The sequence below is a fragment of the Arachis ipaensis genome, chromosome B09, assembly GCF_000816755.2.
Source record: "Arachis ipaensis cultivar K30076 chromosome B09, Araip1.1, whole genome shotgun sequence".
Classification (NCBI taxonomy): Eukaryota; Viridiplantae; Streptophyta; class Magnoliopsida; order Fabales; family Fabaceae; genus Arachis; species Arachis ipaensis.
Genome location: NC_029793.2, coordinates 72,312,825 through 72,333,763, shown reverse-complemented (window position 1 = coordinate 72,333,763; position 20,939 = coordinate 72,312,825). Strand labels below are relative to the sequence as shown.

At 37.3% G+C, this 20,939-nt stretch overlaps 2 long non-coding RNA genes across 2 annotated transcripts; both read right to left on the bottom strand.

Annotated features, from left to right (window-relative positions):
- LOC110267284 lies at positions 10,518-11,101 on the bottom strand. The gene is made up of 3 exons (XR_002354711.1): positions 11,068-11,101; positions 10,815-10,915; positions 10,518-10,640 (listed from the first exon to the last, which is right to left on the bottom strand). It is a non-coding gene; the product is annotated as an uncharacterized LOC110267284 (long non-coding RNA).
- On the bottom strand, positions 11,602-12,138 carry LOC110266657. Its single transcript, XR_002354119.1, has 2 exons — positions 12,033-12,138; positions 11,602-11,830 (listed from the first exon to the last, which is right to left on the bottom strand). It is a non-coding gene; the product is annotated as an uncharacterized LOC110266657 (long non-coding RNA).

Sequence of the window (20,939 nt, the reverse complement as noted above, 5' to 3'; positions counted from 1 at the left end):
GGGATGGCTGTGACGAGCTTCAAACTCGCGAGTGCTGGGCGTAGTGACAGACGCAAAAGGATTACTGAATCCTATTCCAGTATGATCGAGAATCGACAGATGAATAGCCGTGCGGTGACAGCGCATCTTGGACCATTTTCACTGAGAGGATGAAAAGTAGCCATTGACAACGGTGATGCGCTACACAAAGCTTGCCATAGAAAGGAGTGGGAATGATTGGATGAAGACAGCAGGAAAGCAGAGGTTCAGGAGGAATGAAAGCATCTCTATACGCTTATCTGAAATTCTCACCAATGACTTACATAAGTATCTCTATCCCATTTTATGTTTTATTTATCTTTTAATTATTAAAACTCTATAACCATTTGAATCTGCTTGACTGAGATTTACAAGGTGACCATAGCTTGCTTCAAGCCGACAATCTCCGTGGGATCGACCCTTACTCACGTAAGGTTTATTACTTGGACGACCCAGTGCACTTGCTGGTTAGTTGTGCGAAGTTGTGACGAAGTGTGTGAATTATGTTCCGAGCACCAAGTTTTTGGTGCCGTTGTTAAGGATCACAATTTCGTGCACCAAGTTTTTGGCACCGTTGACGGGGATTGTTCGAGTTTGGACAACTGACGGTTCATCTTGTTACTCAAATTAGGTAATTTTATTTTATTTTTAAGCTTTTTATTTCTTATTTTCGAAAATAATACAAAAAAAAATTTCTTCTTTTTCTTTTTTCCCAAAATAGTTTTCTAAAAAACCAAAAAAAATTAACAAAATCATAAAAACCAAAAATTTTTATGTTTCTTGTTTGAGTTTAGTGTCAATTTTTAAGTTTGGTGTCAATTGCATGTTTTTAAAATTTGTGCATTCTTCGAAAATTCATACATGTGTTCTTCATGATCTTCAAGTTGTTCTTGATGATTTTCTATGTTTGATCTTTAATTTTTCTTGCTTTGTGTCTTTTCTTGTTTCTCATATGCATTTTCAATTTGTTATTGTCTAAAGTTTGAAAATTTCTAAGTTTGGTGTCTTGCATGTTTTTCTTTTCTTAAAAATTTTCAAAAATAAGTTCTTGGTGTTCATCTTGACATTCAAAGTGTTCTTGCATGCATTAGTTGTTTTGATTCATAAATTTCATGTTTTGTTTCAATTTTGTGTTTTTCTCTCTCTTTATTAAAAATTCAAAAATAAAAAAAATATCTTTCCCTTATTCTCTCATAAATTTTCGAAAATTTGGTTTGATTTAGTCAAAAAGTTTTTAAATTTAATTGTTTCTTATGAGTCAAATCAAATTTTCAATTTAAAAAATTCTATCCTTTTCAAATCTTTTTCAAAAATCAAATCTTTTTCATTTTTTCTTTCATAATTTCGAAATTTTCAAAATTTATTTTCAAAATATTTTTCTTATTTCCATTTCATATTTTCAAAATCCTTGCTAACAATTAATGTGATTGATTCAAAAAAATTTTAAAGTTTGTTACTTGCCTATTAAGAAAGGTTCAATCTTTAAATTTTAAAATCATATCTTTTTGTTTCTTGTTAGTCAAGTAACCAACTTTAATTTTCAAAATCAAATCTTTTTAAATTTCTTTTTCAAATCTTTTTCAAAATAAATGTCAATCACATCTTTTTCAAAATCAACTTCAAAATCTTTTCTAACCTCTTATCTTTTCAAATTGATTTTCAAATCTTTTTCAAATTAATCCTATCTTTTAATTGATTCTTATCTTTTTCAAAACTACCTAACTAATTCTCTCTCTCTAATTTTCGAAAATCACTTCCCTCTTTTTCAAAATTCCTTTTTCATTGACTAATTATCTTAAATTTCAATTTAATTTTATTTTCCTTTTCAATTTTCGAATTTTAACTTTAATTTTAAGTTAAAAACAAAAATATTTTTTTATTTTTTATTTTCGAATTCTTCCATCTCCTTCTAATTATTTATTTATTTACTAACACTTCTCTTCTACTAAAATTCGAACCAACTCTTCTCCTCTGTGTTCGAATTCTTATCTTTTCTTTCTTCCATCCTTCTCTTCTTATACTCATATAAGGAATCTCTATACTGTGACATAGAGGATTCCATATTTTCTTTTCTGTTCTCTTCTTTTTCATATGAGCAAGAACAAGGATAAGAACATTCTTGTTGAATCTGATCCTGAACTTGAAAGGACTCAAAAGAGGAAGCTAAGGGAAGCTAAAGCACAACTCTCTGGAGAAAATCTGACAGAAATTTTCGAAAAAGAAAGAGACATGACCGAAAATAATAACAATGCAAGGAAGATGCTTGGTGACTTTACTGTACCAAATTCCATTTTACATGGAAGAAGCATCTCAATCCCTGCCATTGGAGCAAACAATTTTGAGCTAAAGCCTCAATTAGTTTCTCTGATACAACAGAATTGCAAGTTTCATGGACTTCCATCAGAAGATCCTTTTCAGTTCTTAACTGAATTCTTGCAGATCTGTGATACTGTTAAGACCAATGGGGTTGACTCCGAGGTCTACAAGCTTATGCTTTTCCCGTTTGCTGTAAGAGACAGAGCTAGAATATGGTTGGATTCTCAACCTAAAGATAGCCTGAACTCTTGGGATAAGCTGGTCACGGCTTTCTTAGCCAAGTTCTTTCCTCCTCAAAAGCTTCGTAAGCTTAGAGTGGATGTTCAAACCTTCAGACAGAAAAAAGGTGAATCCCTCTATGAAGCTTGGGAGAGATACAAGCAACTGACCAAAAAGTGTCCTTCTGACATGCTTTCAAAATGGACCATCCTGGATATATTCTATGATGGTCTGTCTGAATTATCTAAGATGTCATTGGACCATTCTGCAGATGGACCAATTCACCTAAAGAAAATGCCTGCAGAAGCTCAGGAACTCATTGACATGGTTACAAATAACCAGTTCATGTACACTTCTGAAAGGAATCCTGTGAGTAATGGGACGCCTCTGAGGAAAAGAGTTCTTGAAATTGATACTCCGAATGCCATATTGGCTCAGAATAAAATATTGACTCAGCAAGTCAATATGATTTCTCAGAGTCTGAATGGATTGCAAGCTGCATCCAACAGTACTAAAGAAGCATCTTCTTAAGAAGAAGTTTATGATCTTGAGAACCCTGCAATGGCAGAGGTGAATTACATGGGAGAACCCTATGGGAATACCTATAATCCCTCATGGAGAAATCATCCAAATTTCTCATGGAAGGATCAACAAAAGCCTCAACAAGGCTTTAATAATCGTGGAAGAAACAGGTTTAGCAATAGCAAGCTTTTTCCATCATCCACTCAGCAACAGACAGAGAATTCTGAGCAGAATCCATCTAGCTTAGCAAATATAGTCTCTGATCTATCTAAGGCCACTTTAAGTTTCATGAATGAAACAAGGTCCTCCATTAGATATTTGGAGGCACACGTGGGACAGCTGAGTAAAAGAGTCACTGAAACCCCTCCTAGTACTCTCCCAAGCAATACAGAAGAGAATCCAAAAAGAGAGTGCAAGGCCATTACCTTACTTGGTATGGCCGAACCCAAAGAGGAGGAGGAGGACGCCACTCTCTGTAATGGAGAAACTTGGGATCTTTGAGGTGCAAGCTGCCAGAGTCTCTTTAGAGATGGCAGACAACTCAAGAAAATAGGCTTATGGACAAGTAGAGGACGTGTTAGTAAAGGTTGAAGGCCTTTACATCCCTGCTGATTTCGTAATCCTAGACACTGGAAAGGAGGAGGATGAATCCATCATCCTTGGAAGACCCTTCCTAGCCACAGCAAGAGCTGTGATTGATGTGGACAGAGGAGAGTTGGTCCTCCAATTGAATGAGGACAACCTTGTGTTTAAAACTCAAGGATCTCCTTCTATAACCATGGAGAGGAAGCATGAAAAGCTTCTCTCACTGTAGAGTCAACCAAATCCCCCACAGTCAAACTCTAAATTTGGTGTTGGGAGGCCATAACCAAACTCTAAGTTTGGTGTTGAACCCCCACATTCAAACTCTAAGTTTGGTGTTGGGAGGTTCCATTAATGCTCTGAATATCTGTGACCTCCATGAGAGCTCACTGTCAAGCTATTGACATTAAAGAAGTGCTTGTTGGGAGGCAACCCAATGTTATTTAATTATATCTATTTATTTTCTATTGTTATTTTATGTTTTTTTAGGTTGATGATCATGTGGAGTCACAAAAACTACTGAAAAATCAAAAACAGAATGAAAACAACTTTAAAAATAGCTCACCTTGGAGGAAGAACTTACTGGCATTTAAACGCCAGTAAGAAGCATCAAACTGGCGTTTAACGCTAGAACAGAGCATGGAAGTGGCGTTAAACGCCAGAAACAAGCAGCAAGCTGGCGTTTAACGCTAGGATTGCACTGCAAGGGCGTTTACACGCCTAATAGGAGCAGGGATGATACATCCTTGGCCCCTTTGGATCTGTGGACCCCACATGATCCCCACCTACCCCACCTCTTCTTCTCTCCTCTTCACACCTTTCCATAATACTCTTCTATAAATACACTTCACCAATCACCTCATTCTCTCTTCCCCATCTCCTCTTCACCACTCTCCCCTCCCAAACCTACCCACACATGGCCAAACCACTCACCTCCCTCCATCTCCTCCATTTTCTTCTTCTTCTACTACCTTCTTCCTTCTTTTGCTCGAAAACGAGCAAACATTTTAAGTTTGGTGTGGTAAAAGCATTACTTTTTATTTTTCCATAACTATTTATGGCACCTAATGCCAGAGAAACCTCTAGAAAAAGGAAAGGGAAGACAAAAGCTTCCACCTCCGAGTCATGGGAGATGGAGAGATTCATCTCAAGGGTCCATAGCTCAGTAGTAGAGCATTTGACTGCAAAACAAGAGATCATGGACCTCAACAAGAGCATGAGGAAATTCCTCACTATGAAATCCCTGAGATGCCTCAGGGGATGCACTTTCCTCCACAAAACTATTGGGAGCAAATCAACACCTCCCTAGGAGAATTAAGCTCCAACATGGGACAACTAAGGATGGAGCACCAAGAGCACTCCATCATCCTCCATGAGATTAGAGAAGATCAAAGAGCTATGAGAAAGGAGCAACAAAGACAAGGAAGAGACATAGAGGAGCTCAAGAGCACCATTGGTTCTTCAAGAAGAGGAAGACGTCACCCTCACTAAGGTGGACCCATTCCTTAATCTCCTTGTTCTTATTTTCTGTTTTTCGTTTATTATGCTTCATGTTGATTTATGTTTGTGTCTTTACTATATGATCATTAGTGTCTAAGTGTCTATGTCTTAAAGTTATGAATGTCCTATGAATCCATCACCTCTCTTAATTGAAAACTGTTCTAAAAACAAAAGAACAAGAAGTACAGGATTTCGAATTTATCCTTGAAACTAGTTTAATTATTTTGATGTGGTGACAATACTTTTTGTTTTCTGAATGAATGCTTGAACAGTGCATATGTCTTTTGATATTGTGGTTTATGAATGTTAAATATATTGACTCTTGAAAGAATGATGAAAAAGGAGAAATGTTATTGATAATCTGAAAAATCATAAAATTGATTCTTGAAGCAAGAAAAAGCAGTGAATACAAAAGCTTGCGAAAAAAAAAAGAAAAAAGAAAAATGGCGAAAACAAAAAGAGAGAGAAAGAAAAAGAAAAAGCAAGCAGAAAAAGCCAAGAGCTCTTTAAACCAAAAGGCAAGAGCAAAAAGCCAATAGCCCTTAAAACCAAAAGGCAAGGGTAATAAAAAGGATCCAAGGCTTTGAACATCAGTGTATAGGAGGGCCTAAAGGAATAAAATCCTGGCCTAAGCGGCTAAACCAAGCTGTCCCTAATCATGTGCTTGTGGCGTGAAGGTGTCAAGTGAAAACTTGAGACTGAGCGGTTAAAGTCAAGGTCCAAAGCAAAAAAAGAGTGTGCTTAAGAACCCTGGACACCTCTAATTGGGGACTTTAGCAAAGCTAAGTCACAATCTGAAAAGGTTCACCCAGTTATGTGTCTATGGCATTTATGTATCCGGTGGTAATACTGGAAAACAAAGTGCTTAGGGCCACGGCCAAGACTCAAAAAGTAGTTGTGTTCAAGAATCAACATACTGAACTAGGAGAATCAATAACACTATCTGAATTCTAAGTTCCTATAGATGCCAATCATTCTGAATTTCAATGGATAAAGCGAGATGCCAAAACTATTCAAGAGGCAAAAAGCTACTAGTCCAGCTCATCTGATTGGAGCTAAGTTTCATTGATATTTTGGAATTTATAGTATATTCTCTTCTTTTTATCCTATTTTATTTTTAGTTGCTTGGGGACAAGCAACAATTTAAGTTTGGTGTTGTGATGAGCGGATAATTTATACGCTTTTTGGCATTGTTTTTACATAGTTTTCAGTATGATTTGATTAGTTTTTAGTATATTTTTATTAGTTTTTAAATAAAAATCACATTTCTGGACTTTACTATGAGTTTGTGTGTTTTTCTGTGATTTCAGATAATTTCTGGCTGAAATTGAGGGACTTGAGCAAAAATCAGATTCAGAGGTTGAAGAAGGACTGCAGATGCTGTTGGATTCTGACCTCCCTGCACTCAAAGTAGATTTTCTGGAGCTACAGGAGTCCAAATGGTGCACTTTGAATTGCATTGGAAAGTAGACATCCAGGGCTTTCCAGAAATATATAATAGTCTATACTTTTTCCAAGTTTAAATGACGCAAACTGGCGTTGAACGCCAGTTCTCTGCCCTATTCTGGAGTTAAACGCCAGAAACAGGTTGCAAAGCAGAGTTAAACGCCAGAAACAGGTTACAAAATGGTGTTCAACTCCAAGGAGGACCTCTACACGTGAAAGCTTCAATGCTCAGCCCAAGCACACACCAAGTGGGCCCGGAAGTGAATTTCTGCATCATTTACTCATTTCTGTAACCCTAGTAACTAGTTTAGTATAAATAGAACTTTTTACTATTGTATTTACATCTATCTTTGGATCTGATCTTTGATTAGTTTTATGCTATCTTAGACCTTTAGGGAGGCTGGCCATTCGGCCTTGCCTGGACCTTGTTCTTATGTATTTTCAACGGTAGAGTTTCTACACACCATAGATTAAGGTGTGGAGCTCTGCTGTTCCTCATGAAGTAATGCAAATTAATATTATTTTTCTATTCAATTCAAGCCTATTTCTTCTCAAAGATATTCATTCGCACACAAGAACATGATGAATGTGATGATTATGTGACGCTCATCATCATTCTCACTTATGAACGCGTGCCTAACAAACACTTCCGTTCTACATGCAAACAAGCTTGAACGTGTATCTCTTAGCCTTCTGATCGTGAGATCAGAGTCTTCGTGGTATAGGCTAGAACTATTGGCGGCCATTCTTGAGTTCTGGAAAGTCTAAACCTTGTCTGTGGTATTTAGAGTAGGATCCGGGAAGGGATGGCTGTGACGAGCTTCAAACTCGCGAGTGCTGGGCGTAGTGACAGACGCAAAAGGATTACTGAATCCTATTCCAGTATGATCGAGAACCGACAGATGAATAGCCGTGCGGTGACAGCGCATCTTGGACCATTTTCACTGAGAGGATGGGAAGTATTCATTGACAATGGTAATGCCCTACACAAAGCTTGCCATAGAAAGGAGTGGGAATGATTGGATGAAGACAGTAGGAAAGCAGAAGTTCAGGAGGAACGAAAGCATCTCTATACGCTTATCTGAAATTCTCACCAATGACTTACATAAGTATCTCTATCCCATTTTACGTTTTATTTATCTTTTAATTATTAAAACTCTATAACCATTTGAATCCGCCTGACTGAGATTTTCAAGGTAACCGTAGCTTGCTTCAAGCCGACAATCTCCGTGGGATCGACCCTTACTCACGTAAGGTTTATTACTTGGACGACCCAGTGCACTTGCTGGTTAGTTGTGCGAAGTTGTGACGAAGTGTGTGAATTACGTTCCGAGCACTAAGTTTTTGGCGTCGTTGTTAAGGATCACAATTTCGTGCACCAAGGACCACGCCTTCCTAAGTCATCATCCTACACAACATTCAAGTGGGTAAAACTCTTATCCCTAAGCTTTACTTTCTCACTTGAATATGGTTTGATTGAAAATGATGGTCAACTTAGAGCTCTTTGTGGAGTTAAGAGTAGGAAAGAGTTGTGTAGTGGTTGGAAACATTGACGTGGCGGAAATTGGCGAGTTAAGAAATTATTATAAGAGATACGTTGCAAGTACAGTCCTTAACCAACCAAAAATCTGTTTATCAATTTAGAAGGGTTGTCACAAAATTAAAATTAAAATTAAAATACTAGGAGTATGAATCCCAGGTCGTCTCCCAACGAGTTGCAAAAAGATGTGCTACTGTATTAATCAGATGTTTTCAAAAATAGTTTGAGTTGATAAACAGGAAATTAAATTGGAGAATTTATGTAATTTTAAATAAAAACCTTGACTGGGAGTAGATTAGTTGGAAGCCCTATTCTTGTTGGAGTACTCTCAAGATTAATTGATAATTGAAGGTTGTTCTGTTTAGTTACCCTTTTACTAGGTAGAGGAAAGTCAAGCAAGTTGGAAAGCTATTTCTAGTCACAAGTCCTAATCCTCTCCCTTGAGAAGGACTAGTGTTAATGACTAGAGGGCGATCCAACAATAAATCCAATTATAATTTTTCTCTTGAGTAATCCAACTCAAGGTTTCCTTTCAATCATCTCCCAATTAAGTTATGGAACTACTCGCTCATTATGAATGTAAATTTCACAAAATAAGGAAGAGAAATACTGAAAGACATAATAAATAATAATCAAAAGGATCAATTAAAAATAAAAATAATTCTTCTATAAATAAATTCTAGAAATAATCCAAGAGTAACTCTGAGTAAATAAAGGACATGAAAGAGTAAGTGACAAGTAAGGAAACAAACTAGAATGACGAAGTCTTGATGGAGGTAATAACTCTTCTCAATATCCCAATCCAAAAAGCAATAAAAATGAAAGACTAAGAACTATGAATGTGTAGAGAGAAAACCTAAAGGAGAGGTAAAATCAGATCTAAAACTAAAACTATGCGGAATAAATGTTGTTCTCTGTCTCTGCATGTTCTCTGGCTCTAATCTGCTTTTCTGGGCCGAAAATTGGTCAAAACAGGGCCCAAAATCGCCCCCAGCGAATTCTGCAGATTCTGCAGATCGCGCACGTCACGCGATCGCGTCATCCAGGCGTTCGCATCATCCAGCGTTTTGCCTTGCCACGCGTGCGCGTCGTCCACGCCTTCGCGTCACTGGTGCATTTTCCAATCCGTGCGGTCGCGTGAGCCATGCGTTCGCGTCACTGCAATTTCCTCTATGTCGCGCGGTCGCGTGATCCATGCGCCCGCGTCACTTCTCGCTGGTCATCTCCTTAGTTTCTTGTGTTCCTTCAATTTTTGCAAGCTTCCTTTCTAATTTCCAAGTCATTCATGCCCTATAAAGCCTGAAACACTTAACACACAGATCACGGCATCAAATGGAATAAAGGAGAATTAAAATACAAAATTAAAAGTCTCTAGGAAGCAAGTTTTCAACCATAAAGTATTTTTAGGAAGGAATTATAAATGCATGCTTATTTAATGAATAAGTGGGTAAAGATTTGATAAAACCACATAATTAAACACAATGTGAACCATAAAATAATGGTTTATCAACCTCCCCACACTTAGATATTAGCATGTCCTCATGCTTAGTTGAAGGAGATAAAATAAATGAGTAGGAACATGTAAAGCTCATGCAATGTAATGCAACCTATATATGTGAATGCAACTATATGATTTTTGTCCACTTGGTCAAAAGTAAATAAGCTCTTCAAGACAATCACAAATCAAATTCCACTAATTCAATTCTTATACAGTAAGAACAGATAAAAATGCAAGAAGGTAGCTCATGAATGCAGGGAACATAGAATTTAAGCATTGAACCCTCAATGATGATGTATGTATCACTACAAGATTTTTATTTATTTGTGGAGGTTTTTTTTCTTATTTGTGGAGGTTTATAACCCCCACCAAATGGTTTGTGGGAGTTTCTAAAACTCCCAAAATTTGAGGTGTCACGAGGTCTTTTGTGGGGGGTTTTTAAAAACCTCCACAATCTATTCAGTGGAGGTTTTATTTGTGCTTAGTGGGGGTTTTATATTGAACTTTTGTGGCAGTTTTAAATCACTTTTGTGACAGTTTAAAACCTCTACAAATTAATTTTTTAATTTAACACAAATTAGCTATTTTGTGAGATTTTCAAACCTCCACAAACCTTGTAGTTATTTATTTATTTTTAATTTCAAATCATTCATTAATCTCATTTCATTTAAATATTCTCAAATTAAAAATTTATTTTTTAATATCAAAATTTAAAAACTAAATCTTTTATAACACAATTTCTCAATATAAGATAACTATACATAAAATAATTCTCAATGTCAATAGTTCCAAACATAATTCCATATAGTATTGTTTTACATAACTATTACTGTTTTTCTTTAAAAAATAAAGCTAATGGAAACATTATACAGTCTACACAAACTCAAGATTTGGATAAAATCCTTCAAAGACACAAGCAAGAGTTCATCCATTTTTCTATAACTTGCCATCTGTTTTTTTATGACTGTCATCCATCTCTTAGGAAGAACCTCAGGAGTGCTGCCATCCATTATTTGCATGTAAAAAATACAACATATATTACAGAAAAATAGCATTATATAATTTATATTGGCAGAGTGCTAAATGGTGCTAGCCACTTCCTAACAAAACTCTATAAGACTATCATGGTATTACATATGGTACAAATCCCAGATTTTGGGTGTTATATATTACCTATGACCTCTCAAAATATATGCCTTGGTCCTCTCCCCTTATATCACCAATGCATAACTTAAACATTGTTAATTACTATAGAAGCCTCAACATTCCATCACCTATAAAATTTTTTATATACATAGAGATCACATACATCTACAACAAAATTTTCTAAGCTGAAATCACACAACACGATCAAAGAAACTAATAATATCCGCCAACAAACACTCCAAAAGAGCACAATAGTTTAGAGGAGAATAAAGATAATTACCGGCGAAAATGCTGCAAGGCACTTGATAATCATCTTCTTTACTGAGAACCGTTATCCGGTTCCCAGCGGCGACTGCAACTTGTTTGGCGGTAGGGGAAACAAACAACGACACCAATCTCCTGAGCTTCTTCAGCTGATTATACTCCCTCCACTTCTCCTTCACCTGACTCACACCTTATAACACAAAACCACCGCCAAATAACCATAAATAGAGATTCAACAAGCCAAAAGCGAACCAGAACTAAAGCTGTTAGGTGATTTGAGGGGAAAAATGCAAAAACGTACCTCGAACCGAAAGCAAAGAGCAGAAGCTCCCTGCAGTGCCATCATTGGCCTGAAAATTAGAGAAATAGAATGAATTGAGATGATCCAGAAGATTAGAGCATAAATCGGTAGAGAAAAGAAGAGATCTTGGTTGAACCTGGCGTTGCAGAGGAATGGAATGAATTTACATGGATATCACATGATTTGAAAATACTTCTTGCTGTATTACTGAAAGAAGATACTAGGACAGGAAAACATGACACCTGTTTCAATCCTGCACCAAACCAGAAAAATTGAAACAATGAACAATACGCGCATATATATGAAATTTTCTTGTGTTAGTCTTTCACGAGATGCCTAACAAATTTCTACAACTGTCAGCTAAATGAATAGTAAAATATAAGTATAAACGGTGCAAGAAAAGAACCTTTCCAGTTGAGTACTTTGCTGCTTCAAACTTCTCTGCTTGTGGCTTTGGAGAAGGATCTAATACGATGCCCTGACAAACACAAACAAGGGAAACTTTTACTGGGTAACTTGGTCAAAAACTCATTATATGGACCCACGTATGTGCAGAAAATGAAAAGAAATTCTCAGGAAGGTTTATATAAACAAGAACAAAATCTCCAGGTGTCGGTCACATAAGCAAGTCCATGATATATAATTTAAATAAATGTAAGGGTAACTTAAAATCAACAAACCTCTGGAGGATCAAATTTTTCACCAAGGTTGCTTAGCTTAGCATGGGCTTCAGCATAATCGTCGAAGAATGCTACCTGATCCTCAGCGTATTTCTCAGCATAAACCTTCAAGTTATACAGAAGTTTAATTTTATGTGCATTTGTAATAGTAGATTATTACTGCATTATTATCCAATTTTGTTTGTTATATATAATACTACTATATATTACTGCATTATTATCCACCTATAATAATTCCTTCTGGTTTTTGGCTGTAAAGTTTATATGGACGTGTCGTATGCTGTTTCAAAATATACACCTCCCATCTTGCTGCAAGCACTACTTTAAAAACTATTATTTAATCCTTTTTATTTATGTGCACCAATATTTATACAAATTAAATCAATCTTATTAAGTTTCATACCCTAATCATACATATAACATATCCTTTCGTATGTATAGTGGTATTACTATATTTTAATTAGTTGTGTGCAGCATTTAAATATCTTTTGTGTGTGTCTTTTGCTAAATACACATGGCTTGGCATTTTACTTTTTGGCAGAGTGTCAATGCGTTATTATTTATAAAATAATAATTAACTAAATAGGAGTAATTAATTAATTAAAGAAGGCACTAGTGTATGTATGTGGAGCGAAGAAAACCAGGCGAGTCTCCATTTTGGTCGTTGTGTTTGGAAAGAGTCACAATTCTGGTAGCTGTATCCATCACTGCAATAGCCCTGTTCTCATCTGCTGTGTTTCTTTCAATTCTCTATCTCGCAAACTTTGGATGCTTCTGTAATTACACCACAACAGACACATCAAATAAATAAAACAGGTTTTTAAATTTTTAATTTAATAACTCAGCCATCAACATTATAGAAACTTCTCATCTCATAACTTAATGGAAAGGAAAACCTCTATATATAACTCATGAATCCTATTTTACTACTTCATTCACATGTGGTAAGTTGACTCACCTAGCTGCTTCAAATCACGAAATCTACATAAATTTAAAACAAGATAAAGAAAAGTTAAAAGTAAGAGAGTTAAGTAGTAGAAGTAGTATATAGTTTGACTATGTGCACTTTATTTACAAAACTAACATGTTTTTGTTAGTTTTTACCAATGAAATGAATTAGCTATGAAATAAATCTCCTACTCTATCTAATAACAAAAGAAAAAAAATGTGTATATTAATTTAGTGTACCTGATCAGATAATTAAATAGCACGACTATTTGCATTTTATAGAACAAGAAATGTAATAGTAGATTTCTTTTTGTTGAAGGGAATTGAAGGGAAGAAGCGAACAAGAGAATCTGAAAAGGGAACCTAACCTTGCATTCTTCAGGGGAGAGGAAGTTGGGGACCATCACACGAGGGTGTTGTGAACCATAGCAAACCTCACACATTCCTAATCCAACCTTCTTTTCAGTTTCCTGTTTCAATTTCTGAATCCCATCCATTTTCACCTTGAAACTGATGCATACTTCACTTTCAAATTGACGCATAGACCTTGCAGTCAACGAAAAATGCTTCCATATTTCTGACAGGCTTCTCCAACAGTTGGAATGTAAACAACAGGAAGCAGATCCTCCATGTTATTATCAATAAGAAGCTTGTAAAACAACCTCTCATTCCTCTCCTGAAAAACAGAGTCAATGCAATGTCACATGTAAAATGGTGAAAAAGGATGATTGTTATAATTAAGAACCTTCTCATTAGTTCTTACAATAATAATATTGAATCTATTCATGAATTCACTTCGAATTGATTATTTCAAGAAATTTAGTATTATACTACTTACCAAGAACCTGCAGATAAATCACAAGTTTTAGTTACCAGGTAGTACCTATTTTTCATGACAAATAAAAGAGGATTTAAGGTAAAGTTCTTCATGCTTACATGAACTTTTGCTGTAGTCTAACGCTTAAAGAAGGATTATCACTTCATTATTTTTCCTGAAATCAAAGTCCTATACAACAACACACACCCTAACTCAAACTAACAATTAATCATGATAATATGACATATTTAACGAATTCAAAGCAATACCTCTACAATAGTTTCCGAACTAAATTCCTTCCTCCACTTGATCATGTTATCACACATTAGATTTGTTTTCCCGAAATTTCAGTAGTGTCTGAACCAAATTCCTTCCTTGCATTATAACAAATTTTGTCGCAAAATCAGTAAGCAAAAATATCAACACTAAGAACGCAGAAGGAGATCTCAAGTTACCATGTCGTAACCTCAAGAGACGCTTCGACGGAAGAGACAATGAGAAAAGAGATTGTCGAAGCACATGGTGGCATTGGCGCTAGCGGCAAGGAGATGAATCGCTGTGGTGGTGGCAGTGGCTATGGCGACGGCGGCTATGACTACAATTTAGGGTTTCGCTCCGTTGGGCTTGTTCACTCTCCCTCTCACTGGAAGCTAGCCCTATTTTGCGTCTTTGATATTAGCTTTGAGTGTTTAGGTGGGCTTTTGGCAATTTTGGGTGAGTGGCTATTTTAAAAATAATTTATTTGACAGTTTTTATTTAGGGGAGTTTTAAAAATTACTACAAATAAATGATGTTGAGGAGGTTTTCAAAAACTCCTACTATATAACCTCCACCAATCACTAAGAATCTTGTAGTGTATGCTCTAATCTCTCTAGTGTATAGGGTAATCACTCTATCCTTCTCTAATCATGCTTTCTAATTTTTGTTCTTCACCTAACCAGTCAACAACAATTAATATACCAATACAAACATCATGAGGTCTTTTCAAGGTTGTAATGAGGCCAAGGTAAGGGTAGGGATACATATATGGTTAAGTAAGCTTTATAAATTGAATCTTAAATTAACCTAAGCTTTAACCCACACATATGTACATTCTATATAACTTAAATCTCATACCTAGCTGCCCAAAATTTCCCTTTCACATTCCTTACTCATGTATCAACTTTTATTTTAATTTTATCATACATGCATTGATTTTTGAATTCTTAACTTAACATTGGGGTAATTTTGTCCCCTTATTTAATTATTGAATATTTTTGGATTTTTTTTTAACATAAATATAAAAATAAACATGGCTTATCAATGCATATATATTTTTGATTCTTATAGTTTCACATGAGTAGGTACCCAAATTTCCATTATATCATCATGACACATTCCCTCATTATCTTTTGTTCCCATAATTTTCCCATACATAATTAACACATAATTCTATCTTAAGCTAACTGGTGCACGAAATTGTGATCATCAACAATGGCGCCAAAGACTTAGAGCTCTTAAACGTGAATCACACTTTGTCACAATTCCGTACAACTAACCATCAAGTGCACTGGGTCGTCCAAGTAATAAACCTTACGTGAGTAAGGAATCATTCATACTCCTTTCCATGTCAAGCTTTATGTTGGGCATCACCGTTGTCAATGGCTACATCCCGTCCTCTCAGTGAAAATGGTCCTGATGCTCTGTCACAACATCGGCTAATCAACTGTCGGTTCTCGATCATGTCGGAATAGGATCCATTGATCCTTTTGCGTCTGTCACACGCCCCACAATCGTGAGTTTGAAGCTCGTCACAGTCGTCCCTTCCCAGATCCTACTCGGAATACCACAAACAAGGTTTAGACTTTTCGGATCTCAGGAATGGCCGCCAATAATTCTAGCCTATACCACGAAGGTTCCAATCTTAGATTAGAAACCCAAGAGATACGCATTCAAGCCATTGCTAGTAGAACAGAGGTGGTTGTCAGGCACATGTTCATAGGTGAGAATGATGATGAGTGTCACGGATCATCACATTCATCAAGTTGAAGAACGAATGAATATCTTGGAGAAGAAATAGACTTGAGTTGAATAGAAAAACAATAGTACTTGTATTAATTCATGAAGAACAGCAGAGCTCCACACCTTAATCTATGGCGTGTAGAAACTCCACCGTTGAGAATACAAAAGAACAAGATCCAGGCATGGCCGTGAGGCCAGCCCCCAAATGTGTCTAAGATAGCATAAGACTTCTCAAAGATTCAAAGTATGAGGTCCTATTTATAGAGAACTAGTAGCCTAGGGTTTACAGAAATCAGTAATTAATGCAGAGATTTTCTTCCGGGCCCACTTGGTGTGTGCTTGGGCTGAGCATTGAAGCTTCCATGTGTAGAGACTTTTCTTGGAGTTAAACGCCAGCTTTTGTGCCAGTTTGGGCGTTTAACTCCAGCTTTTGTGCCAGTTTTGGAGTTAAACGCCAGAATTCTTGAGCTGACTTGGAACGCCTGTTTGGGCCGTCAAATCTCGAGCAAAGTATGGACTATTATATATTGCCGGAAAGCCCAGGATGTCTAATTTTCAACGCAATTGAGATCACGCCAATTGGGCCTCTGTAGCTCCAGAAAATCCACTTTGAGTGCAGGGAGGTCAGAATCCAACAACATCTGCAGTCCTTTTTCAGCCTCTGAATCAGATTTTTGCTCAGGTCCCTCAATTTCAGCCAGAAAATACATGAAATCACAAAAAAACACACAAACTCATAGTAAAGTCCAGAAGAGTGATTTTTATTTAAAAACTAATAAAAACATAATAAAAACTAACTAAAATATACTAAAAACATACTAAAAACAATGCCAAAAAGCGTATAAATTATCCGCTCATCACAACCCCAAACTTAAATTGTTGCTTGTCCCCAAGCAACTGAAAATCAAATAGGATAAAAAAGAAGAGAATATATAATGAATTACAAAAACATCTATGAAGATCAGTATTAATTAGATGAGCGGGGCTTTTAGTTTTCTGCTTCTGAACAGTTTTGGCATCTCACTTTATCCCTTGAAGTTCAGAATGATTGGCATCTATAGGAACTCAGAATCTAAATAGTGTTACTGACTCTCCTAGTTAAGTATGTTGATTCTTGAACACAGCTACTTTATGAGTCTTGGCCGTGGCCCTAAGCACTTTGTTTTCCAGTATTACCACCGGATATATAAATGCCACAGATACATAACTGGGTGAACCTTTTCAGATTGTGACTCAGCTTTGCTAGAGTCCCCAATTAGAGGTGTCCAGGGTTCTTAAGCACACTCTTCTTTTTGCTTTGGACCTCGACTTTAACTGCTCAGTCTCAAGTTTTCACTTGATACCTTCACGCCACAAGCACATGGTTAGGGACAGCTTGGTTTAGCCGCTTAGGCCAGGATTTTATTCCTGTAGGCCCTCCTATCCACTGATGCTCAAAGCCTTGGATCCTTTTTATCACCCTTGCCTTTTGGTTTAAAGGGGTATTGGATTTTTCTGCTTGCTTTTCCTCTTTTTTTCTTTTTTTTTTTGCAAGCTTTTCACTGCTTTTTCTTGCTTCAAGAATCAATTTTATGATTTTTCAGATCATCAGATAACATTTCTCCTTTTTCTTTCATTCTTTCAAGAGCCAACAATTTTAACATTCATAAACAATCAAATTCAAAAATATGCTCTGTTCAAGCATTCATTCAGAAAATCAATAGCATTGCCACCACATCAAGATAATTAAACTGTTTTAAAATTTGAAATTCATGCACTTCTTTTTCTTTTTCAATTAAAAATATTTTTCATTTAAGAAATGTGATGGATTTATTTTCATAGCTTTGAGGCATAGACATTTTTGACACTAATGATCATGTAATAAAGACACAAACATAAAGCACAATTTTTGAAAAACAGGAAAATAAAGAACAACGAAATTAAAGAACGGGTCCACCTTAGTGATGGCGGCTTGTTCTTCCTCTTGAAGATCTTATGGAGTGCTTGAGCTCCTCAATGTTTCTTCCTTGCCTTTGTTGCTCCTCTCTCATGGTTCTTTGATCTTCTCTAATTTCATGGGGGAGGATGGAATGCTCTTGGTGTTCCACCCTTAGTTGTCCCATGTTGGAACTCAATTCTCCTAGGGAGGTGTTGATTTGCTCCCAATAGTTTTGTGGAGGAAGATGCATCCCTTGAGGTATCTCATGGATTTCATGATGAGGAATTTTCTCATGCTCTTGATGAGGTTCTCTTGTTTTCTCCATCCTTTTCTTAGTGATGGGTTTGTCCTCATCAATAAGAATGTCTCCCTCTATGTCAATTCCAACCGAATTGCAAAGGTGACAAATGAGATGAGGGAAGGCTAACCTTGCCAAAGGAAAGGACTTGTCCGTCACCTTGTAGAGTTCTTGGGATATAACCTCATGAACTTCCACTTCCTCTCCAATCATGATGCTATGTATCATGATAGCCCGGTCTATAGTAGCTTCGGACCGGTTGCTAGTGGGAATAATTGAGCGTTGGATGAGCTCCAACCATCCCCTAGCCACGGGCTTGAGGTCATGCCTTCTTAGTTGAACCAGCTTCCCTCTTGAGTCTCTCTTCCATTGAGCGCCCTCTTCACATATGTCCATGAGGACTTGGTCCAACCTTTGATCAAAGTTGACCCTTCTAGTGTAGGGGTATGCATCTCCTTGCATCATGGACAAGTTGAATGCCAACCTTACATTTTCTGGACTAAAATCCAAGTATTTCCCTCGGACCATTGTAAGCCAATTCTTGGGGTCCGGGTTCACACTTTGATCATAGTTCTTGGTGATCCATGCATTGGCATAGAACTCTTGAACCATTAAGATTCCGACTTGTTGAATGGGGTTGGTGAGAACTTCCCAACCTCTTCTTCGGATCTCATGTCGGATCTCCGGATACTCATTCTTTTTGAGTTTGAAAGGGACCTCGGGGATCACCTTCTTCTTGGCCACAACATCATAGAAGTGGTCTTGATGCACCCTTGAGAGGAATCTCTCCATCTTCCATGACTCGGAGGTGGAAGCTTTTGCCTTCCCTTTCCTCTTTCTAGAGGTTTCTCCGGCCTTTGGTGCCATAAATGGTTATGGAAAAACGAAAAGATATAGCTTTTACCATACCAAACTTAGAAGGTTGCTCGTCCTCGAGCAAAAGAAGAAAGAAGAGAGTAGAAGAAGAAGAAATAGAGGAGATGGAGTAGGCTTTGTGATTCAGCCAAGGGGGAGAAGTGTTGTTTAGGTTGTGTGAAAATGAATGAGTGAAGATGGGTTTATGTAGGGGTGAGAGGGGTGTGTATGGTTCGGCTATAGAGGGTGGGTTTGGGAGGGAAAGTGGTTTGAATTTGAATGGTGAGGTAGGTGGGGTTTTATGAAGGATGGATGTGAGTGGTGAAGAGAATGGTGGGATTTGATAGGTGAGGGATTTTTGGGGAAGAGGTATTGAGGTGATTGGTGAATGGGTGAAGAAGAGAGAGAGAGGTGGGGTAGGTGGGGATCTTGTGGGGTCCACAGATCCTGAGGTGTCAAGGATTTCTCATCCCTGCACCATGTGGCATGCAAAACGCCCCTTTCTGCCAATCCTGGCATTAAACGCCAGGCTGCTACCCATTTCTGGCGTTTAACGCCAGCTTCTTGCCCATTCTTGGCGTTAAACGCCAGTCTGGTGCCCTTTTCTGGCGTTAAACGCCCAGAATGGTGCCAGACTGGGCGTTTAACGCCCATTCTGCTACCCTTACTGGCGTTTAAATGCCAGTAAGTTTCTCCTCCAGGGTGTTCTATTTTTCATTCTGTTTTTCACTTTGTTTTTACTTTTTCAATTGTTTTTGTGACTTCACATGATCATCAACCTACAGAAAATATAAAATAACAAAGAAAAATAGAAATTTAACATAGAATAGTAACGATTGGGTTGCCTCCCAACAAGCGCTTCTTTAATGTCAATAGCTTGACAGTGGCTCTCATGGAGCCTCACAGATGTTCAGAGCAATGTTGGAACCTCCCAACACCAAACTTAGAGTTTGAATGTGGGGGTTCAACACCAAACTTAAAGTTTGGTTGTGGCCTCCCAATTCCAAACTTAGAGTTTGACTTCTTTTGAGGTAATCTCTGCCTAGTCAAGTCATCCAGTTCTTTGATGAGCAATGGAGGTTCATTCTCCCAAGTCTCATTACCAAATAACTTGGCATTTAGCTTCATGATTGCTCCAAGGTACTTAGCAACTTACTCTTCAGTAACATCTTCATCCTCTTCAGAGGAAGAATACTCATCAGAGCTTATGAAAGGCAGAAGTAAATTCAATGGAATCTCTATGGTCTCAGAATGAGCCTCAGATTCCCATGGTTCCTCATTAGGGAACTCCATGGAGGTCAGTGGGCGTCCATTGAGGTCTTCCTCAATGGGAATCACTGCCTCTTCCTCCTCTCCAAGTTCGGCCATGTGAGATGTGGTTATGGCCTTGCACTCTCTTTTTGGATTTTCTTCTGTATTGCTTGGAAGAGTGCTAGGAGGGAGTTTAGTAATTTTCTTACTCAGCTGACCCAATTGTGCCTCCAAATTTCTAATGGAGGACCTTGTTTCAGTCATGAAACTTTGACTGGTTTTGATTAGATTAGAGACAATGGTTGTTAAGTCAGAGGGGCTCTGCTTAGAATTCTCTGTCTGTTGCTGAGAAGATGATGGAAAAGGCTTGCCATTACTAAACCTATTTCTTCCACCATTGTTGTTGTTGAAACCTTGTTGAGGTCTCTGTCGATCCTTCCATGAGAGATTTAGATGATTTCTCCATGAAGGATTATAGGTGTTTCCATAGGATTCTCCCATGTAATTCACCTCTTCCATTGCTGGGTTTTCAGGATCATAAGCTTCTTCTTCAGAGGAAGCTTCCTTAGTACTGTCTGTTGCTGCTTGCATTTCAGACAGACTCTGAGAAATCATATTGACTTGTTAGGTCAATATTTTATTCTGAGCCAATATGACATTCAGAGTATCAATCTCAAGGACTCCTTTCTTCTGAGTTGTCCCATTATTCACAGGATTCCTTTCAGAAGTGTACATGAATTGGTTATTTACAACCATTTCAATGAGTTCTTGAGCTTCTGCAGGCGTCTTCTTCAGATGAAGAGATCCTCCAGCAGAGCT